The 14,786-nt window shown below is 37.8% G+C and overlaps 1 long non-coding RNA gene across 1 annotated transcript; it reads left to right on the forward strand.

Moving 5' to 3' along the window:
• The first annotated feature begins 3,211 nt into the window (after nt 1–3,211).
• LOC128558820 (uncharacterized) lies at nt 3,212–9,595 on the forward strand. Its single transcript, XR_008371946.1, has 2 exons — nt 3,212–5,849; nt 6,043–9,595. It is a non-coding gene; the product is annotated as an uncharacterized LOC128558820 (long non-coding RNA).
• Nucleotides 9,596–14,786: the final 5,191 nt, after the last annotated feature.

A 14,786-nucleotide genomic window follows, 5' to 3' on the forward strand; every position in this document is an offset into this window, starting at 1 on the left:
ATTACACCAAACTTAACAGGATTGATCCTTGGGTGGTCCCCTTTCAAAATTATTCAAAGAATTGAATTCCATGCAGAACTCAGGTTGCAACTTTAAAAATCTTCTTGTCCGTAACCGCAAGGCGTAGAGCCTTGATATTTGGCTTGTGACATAACTTTTGGTCCTCTATCAAGATTGAACAAATTGTGCCCCTGGGGTGAAAAGAGGCCCCGTCCCGGGGGTCACAAGTTTTACATAGACATATAGGAAAAAACTAAAAACATCTTGTCTAAAACCACAAGACCTAGGCCTTTGATATTTTGTATGTAGCATTGCCTTGTGGTCCTCTACCAAAATTGTTCAAATTATGCCCCTGGAGTAAAAAGAGGCCCTGCCCGGGGGTGGGTGGGGGCGCAGGGGAGTAGGTCTCAAGTTTTATTTAGACTTATATAGAAAAAAAACTTTAAAAATCTTCTTGCCTGGAACTGCAAGGCCTAGGCTTTTGATATTTGTTATGTTGCCCTTCCTGGTGTTTCTCTACCAAAATTGTTCAAATTATGTCCCTGGGGTGAAAAGAGGCCCTGCCCTGGGGGTACCAAGTTTAACATACTTATATAGGGAAAAAAATAAAGATCTTCTTGTCTGAAAGTCTAAGGCCTAGGCCTTTGATATTTGGTATGTAGCATTGCCTGGTGGATCTCTAACAAGTTTGTTCAAATTATGCCCCTGGGGTGAAAAGAGGCCCCGCCCTGGGGGTCACTTGTTATAATTATGAGTTATATAGGAAAAAATACTTAAAAATTATCAGATCATTTTTCCTAGACTGTTTAATTATAATTACCTGATGACCCCAAGCGATTAGGGATCACTTGACTGTGACCTTGACCTACTGACCTACTTTCTTGTTTTTTAGTGTTACAACCTTGAAATTTGGATGACATGACATTGTACAGTTTTGCACACCGATCTTAAAACTGACTTTCAGTTACCATGAATGTGACCTACTGATCTACTTTCTTAATATTTTAGCATCAGTTTGTTATTTGAAACATGTGGCTGATATTACTCAGGTGAGCGATCCAGGGTCATCATGACCCTCTTGTTGTTTTTTTTTGGTGACAAAAAGGTCATTTTAATGCCATTAGGTAACTAAAAATATGGTTATAGTTATAATAAAAAATAGATTTTTTTTTCAGTTTGATCATCAAAAAGCTGGTATTTTGGGTCACTGTTACTAAAAATAGAAAAATGGTTTATGGTTGGGGGCACCTATTGTCAGCAACCTTTATGTTTAAATAGGTTTTATCAAAGAATCATAAATTACATAGGGAAATGACACATTAACTTTTCTTACACCTGTACTTCTGAATGGCATGATTGGATGCAGTCAAATATGTATAATACAATATGACCATTTATAGCTATTGTGACCGGTCATTGTCTGGCATCTGGTGGTGTCCGTCGTGCATCGTCCATTAACATTTTCCTTGTTAACATTTAGAGGCCACATTTGGGACCCAAACTTCATAAAACTTGCTCAGAATGTTTGTCTTGATGATCTCTAGGTCAGGTTCATAACTGGGTCATGTGGGGTCAAAAACTAGGTCAGTAGGCCAGATCAAAGCAAAATCTTGTTAACACTCAAGAGTCCAAAGTTTAACTCATGAGAATTACTCAGAATGTTTAAGTCACTCTTGATGACATCTAGGTCAGGTTCGAATCTGGGTAAATGTGGGGTCTAAAACTAGATCACTCGATCAAATCAATGGAAAAGCTTGTTTTAACACTCAAGAGGCCACAGTTGTGACCCAATCTTTATGAAACTTAGTCAGAATGTTTGTCTTGTTGATCTCTAGATCGAGTTTGAAACTGGGTCATATGGGGTCTAAGACAAGGTCAGTAGGCCAGATCAAAGGAAAATCTTGTTAACACTCTTAGAGTCCACAGTTTAAGTTTGAAACTCATGAGAATTGGTCAGAATGTTTGTCTTGATGACCTAGGGCACATTGAATCTGGGTCATATGGGGTCAAATCAAAGGAAAAGCTTGTTAACATTCTAGAGGCCACAGCTTTAACCCAGTCTTTAGGAAACTTAGTCAGAATGTTTGTATAGATGATCTCTAGGTCAAGATTGAAACTGGGTCATGTGGTATAAAAAACTAGGTCAGTAGGCCAGATCAATGGAAAATCTTGTTAACACTTCACAGTTTGTTCGAAACTCGTGATAATTGGTTAGAATTAGGAATGGCAACGAATGACATTTTTGGTATTTGAATATTCCGTCAACCTTTCGAACGAATATCCGGTCATGAACTGATCAACAACTAGGGTTAAAAACTAGGTCAGTAGGCCAGATCAAAGGAAAACCTTGTTAACACTCAAGAGTCCACAGTTTAAGTTTGAAACTCATGACAATTTGTCAGAATGTTTGTCTTGATGACCTCTATGTCAAGTTCCAATCTGGGTCATGTGGGGTCAAAAACTAGGTCACTCAGTCAAATTAAAGGAAAAATCTTGTTAACACTCTAGAGGCCACAGTTTGACCCAATCTTTATGAAACTTGGTCAGAATGTTTGTTTTGATGATCTCTAGGTCAAGTTTGAAACAGGGTCATGTGGGGTCAAAAACTAGATCAGTAGGCCAGATCAACAACTCTGGTGAGCGATATTGGGTCATCATGGCCCTCTTGTTTTAAAGAACCTGTTGGCGTGATGCAAAGTTTGAAAACCTGGTTTTCATGGAATTTCCACGTTTCGTCTTTAAATTTTTATTCCTCTGGTCTAAAACTTTATATGTATATTGCCCCACATTGCAGAGCTCCTGTTATCAATGAATATCATCTCATAATTTTACCATAATGAAAATTCTTGCATAATAAAGTGAACAGATAAATGAAATTGGAATTATGATTTTGTTTGAAACTCAAGTGGCCATGTCTATTCAAGAATTGAGTTCATCATTTGAAAATGGTTTTCTTGTTAAGTATTTAAGTCATATTTCAATCCCACCTATGTTCAGAATCCCTTAGTGTCTGTCACCGATGTCTATTAGATGTTGTAGTTACAACATCTGTTAGACATTGGATTGAGGGTGCTAACTTATATTCAACGTTGGTTCAGCATTGTTTGCCTGCTGGGATGTTGGTACAGATTTCATTGTTGCTTGCCACTATTTTTTTGTAGCATTTAATGTTTTTGTTGTCAAAATATTTGATATTTTATTTCAGGCTCAAATTGATGTTGAGGGTGTTGGTAGAATCCAGCTTTACCTGTTTTTTTGAGGATGTTGACACTCTTTATCGGAACATCCATACATGAATTAGATGCCAGTGAAAACCATTGAAACAGTATCATTTGACTTCATGAAGCGTCCATCAACAGCTTGCCACACAGATCGACTTTGAGGAGTCCATCAGCAGCTTCACTTAATTTGACTTTATAAGGCATCCATCAGCAGCTTGACACACTTAATTAGACTTTATGAAGTGCCCATCAACAGCTTGCCATACTTAGTTTGACTTTATGAGGCATCCATCAACAGCTTGCAAGACTTATTTTGACTTTATGAGGTGTCCATCAACAGCTGGCAACACACTTGTTTTTGGTGATAACACAGAATCCCAAAGCCGAGAAATTTAAGCATGATGTACAGCTGGAAAAATATTACATTTCTCATCTTCATTCATCTTCATTTTGATCATGTTTATATCAAGTGGATGGAAAAGATTTTTCAAAAGTTTCTTTTTAGCTCACCCTGGGGCCACTTAATTTTATACACACATCTCTGAAAGAGCGGGGCGTATAATGTGAATACCCATGGCGGGCAGTCGGCGTCCAAATCATGTCTGCTCTCTAAGTCGAACAGTTCTCATCCGATCTTCACCAAACTTGCTGACAATGTTTGTGGGCATAATATCTCAGCCAGGTTCGATAACCACCAAAATAGCCCCAGGCACTCTTGGATTATGGCCCTTGAATTACTTAAAAAAACTGGGCATTTAGCCTTGTCCGCTCTCTAAATCAAACAGTTTTCATCAGATCTTCACCAAACTTGCTGACAATGTTTGTGGGCATAATATCTCGGCCAGGTTTGCTAACCACCCAAATCGCTGCATGCAATCTTAGATTATGGCCCTTGAATTACTTGAAAAACTGCAAATTCAGCCTTGTCCGATCTCGAAGTCGAACAGTTTTCATCCGATCTTCACCAAACTTGCTGACAATATTTGTGGGCATAATATCTCGGCCAGGTTCGATAACCACCCAAATCTCCCCAGGCTCTCTTGGATTATAGCCCTTGAATTAGGCCAAGTTCAATGATGGGCATATTTTGTGACAGTCTGGCATTCTTGTTATATGGGATTGATAGGAAAAAATATTTCAAAAATTATCTTATATTTCCTAGATCGCCTGATGATCCCAAGTAATTAAGGGTCACTTGACTGTGACCTTGACCTATTGACCTACTATTTCTTGTTGTTGTTTTTTTTTAGATAAAGCCTTGAAATTTGGATGACATACACAGTTTTGCACACCGATTTTAAAACTGACTTTCTGTGACCATGAATGTGACCTACTGACATACAGTCTAACCAGCCAGGGGAAACAGACATTTTGGCTGCTTAAGCCAGGTGACTGCTGACCGGAGGGGCAGCCAGTATATATATATACTTCAGACTCCTGACCAGTGTTCAATCATGACTTTAGGCCCATTTCTTTTTCGTTTTACTCTGGTCATTTTACCAGGATACATTGACGTGCGTTTATCTTCGCAATACGAATGGTCTTAACAGTCAACAACTCCGGCATGTGTTTTACAACAAAAATTGTCATAGACAATTTTCGAACTTCAAAACAAGTTTGTTTACGATTTTCACCATATTAGTAAAGGGAAACTACTCTCTGCGCTTACTTTCTCCGCTAAAATCTAAGATTGCCTTTACGTTCCGTAACATATCAAGTGATTTAAATTTCTTTCAAACAAAATTATTTTCACATACATTTTATAGTATTTTGATTAAAGAAATATAAAAAAAAATCACAAATATTATGATACTAATTAAAGATCGAGTATTATCTTTAACCGAGACCAAACTGAACAACAAAATTGACATGAGGTGACACACTAATTGCCGATAATTACTGGCCATTTGATTGTAACAAAAAGACGATCACACCTTTGGTTATCAGTTTGAATTGAAAAGCTCATTGTACAAAATTGTGAAGTCACACAAAACTTAGAAATCATGTGTTTCTCCAAATCGCGTATCTTCTGCGATTCTCGCCTAAAAATTGTTTTGGAAGAAACATGGCTGCTGAAAGGGGTCAAATACGGCAGTCTGGAGGCAATTCCGGTGGTCGCTGACCACGAATGGGAGGTGACTGCTGAATAAAATTGTGAGAGGAAAATCCGTCGGGGGCATCACAAAGTGACCGCTGATCGGAGGTGACCATTAGTACAGGTTAGACTGTACTTTCTTAATATTTTAGCGTCAGTTTGACATTTGAAACATAATCACAAAACTGGGAAAAGATTTCAATGCTTACTTATATTTGACTTTCTTACGTGATCTCTTACACTTGTATATGTAGATCATATCAATCGGGTGAGCGATCCAGGGTCATCATGACCCTCTTGTTTTGCAGATGTTGGTCGGTCGGTATGTACACCTATCAGTTTCTCGAGAACGCTTGGGCCTAGGAACATGAAAGTTAATAGGGAGATTGGTCATGACCAGCAGATGATCCCTATTGATGTTGAGGTCAGTAGATCAAAGGTCAAGGTCACAGTGACCCAGAACAGTTGAACGGTTTTCGAATGATAACTCAAGAACGCTTCGGCCTAGGATATGAAAGTCGATAGGGAGGTTGGTCATGACCAGCAGATGACCCATATTGATTTTGAAGTCAGTAGGTCAAAGGTCAAGGTCACAGTGACCCAGAACAGTAAACCGTTTCCAGATGGTAACTTGAGAACACTTAGTCCTAGGATCACAAAACTTGATAGGGATGTTGATCATGACAGCAGATGACCCCTATTGATTTTGAGGTCAGTAGGTCAAAGGTCAAGGTCACAATGACTCCGAACAGTTAAACGGTTTCCGGTGGATGATAACTCAAGAACGCTTGGGCCGAGGATCATGAAGTTTGATAGGGAAGTTTGTCATGACCAGCAGATGACCCCTATTGATTTTGAGGTCAGTAGGTCAAAGGTCAACGTCACATTTGATACAGGGGTCACTTATGACTGGTAAATGACCCATAATTATTGATTTGAGGTCAGTACGTCAAATGTCCAGTGCACAGTGACCAAAAAATTACTGTTCCTTGTGTAGTTACTGAATGCATCAGGGTGGGGGGGGGGGGGCATTTCATGTTCTATGAGCTCTTGTTTATATAGACTTATATAGGGAAAATTTTTGAAAATCTTCTTGTCCAAAACCACAGGGCCTAGGGCTTTGATACTTGGTATGAAGCATCATCTAGTGGTCCTCTACTAAGATTGTTCAAATCATGACCCTTTGGTTAATATATGCCACACCCATGTTTTACATTGACTTAGATATGAAAAATCTTGTTGTCCAGAACCATAAGGCCCAGACCTTAGATATTTGGTATTTAGTCTTATCTAGTGGTCAACTATCAATTTTGTTAAAACCATGACCCTGGGGTCAAAATTGACTGTGACCCAGTGTCAGCAGTTTTTATACTGGCTTATATAGGTAAAAACATTTAAAACCTTTTTCTGAAACCAATAAGGCCCAGAGGCATAGTGACAGCTCTGTTTATATCGATTATTCAGAAATATTTCTATTTTACATATATCTTACAAAAGAAACAGTTTTCAATTATATTAAGTACAAAGATTAACCAAAGATTGCAGTTGTTAAGCGTTATTTATTCTTACCTTTCATTTTATTTGTTACTGTACCGAAAGTTTAACCGTTCCTTATTTAAATAGACTTACATATTTTCTTTTTTATAAGCTGTTATTTATTATTTGATGTGCAATTTTGTGTTGTTTTATATATATAGTGTTTTGTTTGTTGCATTTTTATCTCACCTGAGCACAAAGTGTTTAGGGTGAGTTATTGAGATCGTTCACCATCCGGCGTCCGTCCGTCCACACTTTTCTTCAAACAACATCTCTGAAACCATTGGGTGCAAGTTGATGAAACTTGGACTAGATGTTCCTTGGGTGGGGTCAGGTGAAAAATAGGAGGTCGCAAGTTTATATCATGATAAAGACTCACGGAAGTTTTCATCAATTTATATCAAATACTTTTTGAGCTGGGCATGTCACAAGGTGAAAATATGCATTTTTAGCTCACCTGAGCACGAAGTGCTCAAATGTGAGCTTTAGTGATCGCCCTGTGTCCGTCGTCGTCCGTCCGTCCATCTGTCGTCAACAATTTGACTGTTAACACTCTAGAGGTCACATTTTTGGCCCAATCTTAATGAAACTTGGTCAGAATGTTACCCTCAGTAAAATCTTGGACGAGTTCGATATTGGGTCATCTGGGATCAAAAACTACGTCACCAGGTCAAATCAAAGGAAAAGCTTGTTAACACTCTAGAGGTCACATTTTTGGCCCATTCTAAATGAAACTTGGTCAGAATGTTACCCTCAATAAAATCTTGGACGATTTCGATATTGGGTCATCTGGGGTTAAAAACTAGGTCACCAGGTCAAATCAAAGGAAAAGCTTGTTAACACTGTAGAGGCCGCATTTATGACTGTATCTTCATGAAACTTGGCCAGAATGTTAATATTGATGATCTTAAGGTCCAGTTTGAATCTGGGTCATGTAGGATCAAAAACTAGGTCACCAGGTCAAATCAAAGGAAAAGCTAGTTTACACTGTATAGGCCACATTTATGACCATATCTTAATGAAACTTGGTGAGAATGTTGATGATCTATAGCTCAAGTTTAAATCTGGGTTAGGTGGGGTCAAAAACTAGGTCACCAGGTCAAATCAAAGGAAAAGCTTGTTAACACTCTAGAGGCCATATTTATGACTGTATCTTCATGAAACTTAGTCAGAATGTTAAACTTGATGATCTATAGGACAGGTTCGAATCTGGGTCATGCCGGGTCAAAAACTAGGTCACCAGGTCAAATCAAAGGAAAAGCTAGTTAACACTTAAGAGGCCACATTTATGACCATATCTTAATGAAACTTGGTCAGAATGTTAATCTTGATGATCTTTAGGTCAAGTTTAAATCTAGGTCAGGTGGGGTTAGAAACTAGGTCACTAGGTCATATCAAAGGAAAAGCTTGTTAACACTCTAGAGGCCACATTTATGATGTGACTTCATGAAACTTAGGCAGAATGTTAAACTTGATGATCTTTAGGTCAAGTTCGAATCTGGGTCATGTCGGGTCAGAAACTAGGTCACGGGGTCAAATCAAAGGAATAGCTAGTTAAAACTTTAGAGGTCACATTTATGACCATATCTTAATGAAACTTGGTCAGAATGTTAATCTTGATGATCTCAAGGTCAATAGGTCAGGTGAGCGATACAGGGCCTTCATGGCCCTCTTGTTTACTATTTCAGGGGCCATAACTCTGGAAATAGGGGGCAGAACCAGATGAAAATAGGAGGTGCGCAAGTTCATTTCATGATTAAGACTCTTGCAAAATTTCATCAATAGCTAGGCGCGTCTCAAGGTGAAAATGTGCAGTTTTGACTATTTCAGGGGCCATAACTCTGGAAACAGGGGGCGGAGCCAGATGAAAAATAGAAGGTGTACAAGTTTATATAATAATTAAGACTTGTGCAAGGTTTCATCAGTTTATATCAAATAATTTATGAGGTAGGCGCGTCACAAACATTTCGGATGCACAGACAAGACCAAATCTATATGCCCCCTCCACTCAGTGTTGGGGGCACAAAAATGTACATGTTGATATATTGTTATATCACATCATTCCCTCCTACCCCCCCCCCCGCCCCCCCCACACACACACACACTTCCACCTCAACACACAGAGTACCTGCCTGTATTTATTTACTGTAAATCACTTTATATTCACGTGATCTTTATTTCACAAATTCCAATTCCTGAAGTCGTGGTTACATTAATGTCCATTCTTCCGTACCATACCGAATTTATGCACGCTAAAGATTCGTTAAATACATGGTCCATAACGGTCATTTCGTATTAGTAATCGGTTATTTTATTCACACAAATTGCTTTTGTTCGTATCTTATGGAAGGGAATTTACACAGATTTATGAATCTTCGATGCACCTGATTCGCAAAAAATAGCGAAAATTAAAACGCCACGAATAATACCGGATTTACAGTAGTAGAAACTTTTAACTGTTCAAGCAGGCAACTAAACTCAGGTGAGTGATATAGGGCCATCATGGCCCTCGTGTTTATAAATGCACTGTTTAATCCCACCCTTGTGCAATATTTATTATACAGTCAGAGATGGAGATTACCTTTTTTATATACATATATAGTATGGAGAAATATTACCAGACTTTTATGTCAGATTATTTCAAAAATATGAGAGCTTATCAAAAATTACTTTATTAATAAACAAAATAAAGTCATTGTTAACTCTGTTATTTCCCCTATTGGTGAATAAAGTTTTACAGTTTTGTTCAGAAGTGTTATTTTTAGCTCACCTGAACTTAAGGTTCTGATTGAGCTATAAGTATAGGTGGATAGTCCAGTGTCTGTCCTCCATCTTCCATCATCCACAATTTACATAAACATACTGTTCTTCTGAAACTATTTGTAAAAATTACACCAGACTTGATCTGTAGCATCCTAGCAAAGTCCTCTATAAAGTTATTTTAGATAGGAGCGCTTGTTTCCTTTTAATGGCAACTAGGGCTAAACATAGAAAAATTTGTAAAAAAACTTCTCTGATGGATTTTTGTCGAAATTGATTTGTAGTGTCATTGTAAGGTCTTCTTTGAATTATGTTCAAATGAGGGTGCTTGGCCCCTTTAACCTTTATCCTGCTGGCGGCAAGTGATTCAGCCTTTGCGACCAGTGCAGACCAAGATCAGTCTGCACATCTGTGCAGTCTGATCTCTGCACTGTTCGCTATTCAGTCAGTAAATTTTCAGTGAACATCATGACTTCAAACATGGCAAGTCGTTAGGTGGCAATGAGGTGATGTGCAGAGCACATGAACCAGGCGTGCGTTTCATAAAGAATCTTATACCTGTTTTACTCCTATGTGCAAAACTTGGTGAAAACTGCGTTTCAAGAAAAATCTTAATGCACACTGTCAGTGGCGTAGCTTCTATAAGGCACTGCAGGCCCGGGCCTGCAGATTATCCGAGAAAGTGAAAAAATAAAAATGCCAAATATGCAATAAAAATCGAAGGGTAAGGGGGTTAGGCTGTAGGAGGTAATGAATCAGTCACTAACGGGAGCGTACCTGGATGGTTTTGAACTGTACGCTAGATCTGAGCAGCATAGTTACGAACGAAGCAGCGATGCTGCGAGTATGATGTAGGTGAGGGAGGGGATCTCCATCTCCCAGAAAATTGAGATTTAGTGAATGTTTTAGGTAAGAGATGTGTTCTCTTGCTATATTCCAGCGTTAATCTATTTTGTTTGTCACATTTGTACTACATATTACGGAGGTAATCATTTAACATCAAAGATTAGCACCCCGCTCATGCTTAATGGCAGGGATCGTGACATTGTCTAAAAGCAAAAACTGCAACTCGAGCAGCCCAGGATATTTTGAGAAATACAACCATTTTTCATATACTTTATTTACAATGAAGAGTTCTAATTAACTTGACCATGAAATTGTGTATCGCTCTAGCATGGCTGAGGCTTAGAACGTCGAAGAATCAGAGTTCTTTGAATTGCTCTACACAATATACTCCCTGTTTTCGTACATTAGACATCAATAGTAACAGTAGATATATGGTTATGTTTCAAAATATTTGTGTCACTGAAACACTGTGTCATTCTATGATATATTTTATTGTACAACTGCCAAGACCCGCTCACGCCAAAGGGGCCTAACACTATGGCAGTTTGGGTAACTGCATCTAACTGCTACACACGTGAAAGCATCGAATATTCGAACCGTGTGCAAAGCTGTCACTATGATTATTTATTTATTTATTTATTATTCATTTAATATCCTCCACAATGTCAAGATTACATAGTTACCTAGCACATTAAAGGTATACTAGGTTTTTTTTTGTTTTTATCGTAATTGAAATCTTCGTCATGAATTAATGCATTGCGTCTGCATCCGCATTTTGGTAAGTTTTTGATACCTCGCACTTTAAAGGTATACTAGGGTGTTTTTTTTACTTTTGTTGTAATCGTATTTGAAATCTTTGTCAGTGTTTAATTTAATGCATTGCGTCTGCATCAACATTTTGTCAAGTTTTTGATTAATGTATCTATGCACACATTGCAAACGTTTCAAGTTTTCTCACGGGAAACTTAACATTTTTTAGTCATTAAACGTCTAATTTTGGCAAATGCAAATTTAAACTGTGCAAATTGCTAAAAGTACTTCTGTATTCAGATCTGGATATAGATTGATAGATGTTATTGCAACCATTAATAAAGTCTTCGATATCACGTAAGCAGTCACGTTTTTCTTACTCGAGATAACGGAAGACTATCATTTTTATTCTCGCACTGCTCTGTTTTATTGCATCTTATTGATACTTGAATAGCAGTCAGGCGGGTGATCCTTTGTGCAAGCAGATTCCGACATGCCCAAATTGAGTATACCGAGGTTTAATGGGCAAAGTGATATGTAGGTATGTTTGTAGAGAAACGAGCGCTCGGTAGTTGCCGTAGACAGAATCTCGCTTTTGACTGAGTATCGCAACTAGGGGTTTGTGGCAAAATGTTTCGCCTGAAGTGGTGGTCTAAATCTAAAACATCCAAACATCCAGTTAATATACATGTACCGGTATGCTGAGATTTAGTGTCAATTAAATATAAATCGTTGGCTAAACTTTTTGTAATAGCAGCAAATATTTATACTGTGTTTAGCTATACATGCATTACGTGTTACTTTAAACCTAGGGCATATAGTACTGTTAATACAGATAAACCTGTTACTTTATGTTTACCTCAACTATATGTAGTAACAGTTCATATTTTCAAATATGAAAGTCTTTAGCTTGTATCCGGTTGTATCTCTGTATGTTCGAAACCTCGCACGAGGTGTCTATTTTTTAATTTTTCATTGTGAGGAAACCATCAGGTTGGCTTTCTGAACAATTTATGACTTTATCCAGGTATCAGTTCATACATCAGGTTGGCTTTCTGAACAGTTTATGGCTTTATCCAGGTATCAGTTCATACATCAGGTTGGCTTTCTGAACAGTTTATGGCTTTATCCAGGTATCAGTTCATACATCAGGTTGGCTTTCTGAACAGTTTATGACTTTATCCAGGTATCAGTTCATACATCAGGTTGGCTTTCTGAACAATTTATGACTTTATCCAGGTATCAGTTCATACATCAGGTTGGCTTTCTGAACAGTTTATGGCTTTATCCAGGTATCAGTTCATACATCAGGTTGGCTTTCTGAACAATTTATGGCTTTATCCAGGCATCAGTTCATGGCCTAAAGTTATGTCCGAAGGAGACATCCGGGGTCTTCCTCCCAACATTAAACACTGTTAAAAGCTTGACAGTTCTTTTGAGACATAAACACTTACTTGTAAAAATTACAGTTGATGATTTTATACTAAACCTCTGAAACTGTTTAGGGTTTACCTACATAATTGTTTTCCATGGCATTAAAACACTTTCTTTACTTTCATTTTTTGCTTGTTTCTACTTAAGTTTGTCACTTAGGCAGACAGAATTTTTAGTTCTTGTGAGACATATCTATGCGAAATGTCTTCTACATATATAGAAAACTTCAACTAAACGGATGCACAATATACACATATGTAATTAAGATCATATGACATTACGAATTCATTTAAAATATACGAAACTTAAAACGATTCACAATATATGTTCGACATCAAATGATATGTCCGTACTCCCTATATAAGGTTTGTTCACTTTTACGCTATAGATCACAATAATCCAGATGCCACTGATCATATGAACTGCAAACTGCAAAGAAGATAAGTATGATATACAGAAATGAAGCAGTATCAGTATGCCCAGCTTTGTAAGCAATGTGTAATTTAGAAAGAAGAAAAATACACATTTATCGTTCGAAGGTGTTGCCACCGGCCGTTCCTGTGCGGTTCCAACTGTGTTCCTTTATATGTTCGTTATGTTCTCGCTGACAGTTTGTGTCGAATTGAATTGTACGCACAGGCGTATAGGCATATGCCCAGATGCGCCTGCCCAATATTGAACATGTAATTAGAGTGTATTTATTAGATATTTCCATGATTAAAAAGATAAAACAGATACCAGTAGTTTTAATTATTTTCTTGCTCGTATACCACCGCCCCGCCAATTATCGCCCCACAATTTTATTAATGTTGGCAAATAGACGGTACTTGCGCCGAAAAAAGGGGTTGCGAATGTCATGATCAAATTACGCGGACGGGATTCGAACCCGCGACCTCCGGGTTAGGAGTCCGACGGTACTTACAGGGTTTTTTTACCAAGAGGGGAAGGGGCCAAGGCCTGTTATTTGAGGGGTGAGGGGAGGGGGAACAGCTAGGTATTTGAGCAAAGGGGAATAAAAACCTGATGCAAAGTCAATTTTTGTGGAAAACTGCATGATTTAAAAGAAATTTACTGAGGGGAAGGGGCCTTCAGCGGTCCCTATTATGAAGGGGAAAAAACCCTGATTTAATTCTACCCCTACACCTCGGTGCCTCTCAATAATCCGTGAATCTAATGCATTTTGAAAACATAAACTGTTTCAAGTTTATTAAAGTTTGAAAGTATTGTTTTTGATTAAAGAAGTCTAGACTGTGCTGTAAAATCTGTTTCATAGTACAAAATGCATATCTTGAAGTGCGTATACAGCTTATTTTTCAGTTGAATAATTATTGAAATGTGCATCTGTTTAATAAATAATGATTTACTACATTTTATCGGTGAATAAATATAATCAGAACTTCGGATTCTTAGTAATTAAATCAGGAGTGCGTAGCATGAGTGATTTAATTATTCGCATCATTTTATCCATCAACAAAATACAAGAACATATTTTTTATCAGTCACACTGTGAGTGATATAGGTTTGCTATTTCTTTTATTAGCATTCAGCAAAAAATAAACAGAATTTGTTTGCTGTAAATGGATATGGAATATCACATCGAGAACTGATACAATAACTCGCGCTACCTGCTCATGAAAATATTTAATTGCATCAACTGTCAATGTGATATATTCCATATCCACTCAAAACAAACAAATTCTGTTTATTTTGTTTTGCTGAATGCTAATAAAAGAAATAGAAAACCTATATCATTCACAGTGTGACTGATATGGAACTGATAATACTGATGTTGGGTCAGTTATACTTAGTTATGATAACGTAGTCATAAACTGAACTTTGATCGTTTTTTGTGTGTTTTTATTGAATTAAACTCCCCCGCTTAGCATTGGTTTTATTCCTCCAGAATGGCTCAGAATGCACCATAGACACTCTTAGTTTTTCCAAATTTTCGTGGGGAGGATACCCCAATACCCCACTACCAAAGTCGCTTCTTCGGCGCATCGGGCCTGCAATTTATAAAATGCAAACTACGCCCCTGACTGTATGAAATTAAGACTAAAATTAGGACTATTCCTAGGCACCGTTCCTAGGGGTGCCTCAGTGCACCCCTAACTTTTGTCTTGGACAAAAACTACGTGCAAAAA

Source organism: Mercenaria mercenaria, chromosome 1 (genome assembly GCF_021730395.1).
Source record: "Mercenaria mercenaria strain notata chromosome 1, MADL_Memer_1, whole genome shotgun sequence".
Classification (NCBI taxonomy): domain Eukaryota; kingdom Metazoa; phylum Mollusca; class Bivalvia; order Venerida; family Veneridae; genus Mercenaria; species Mercenaria mercenaria.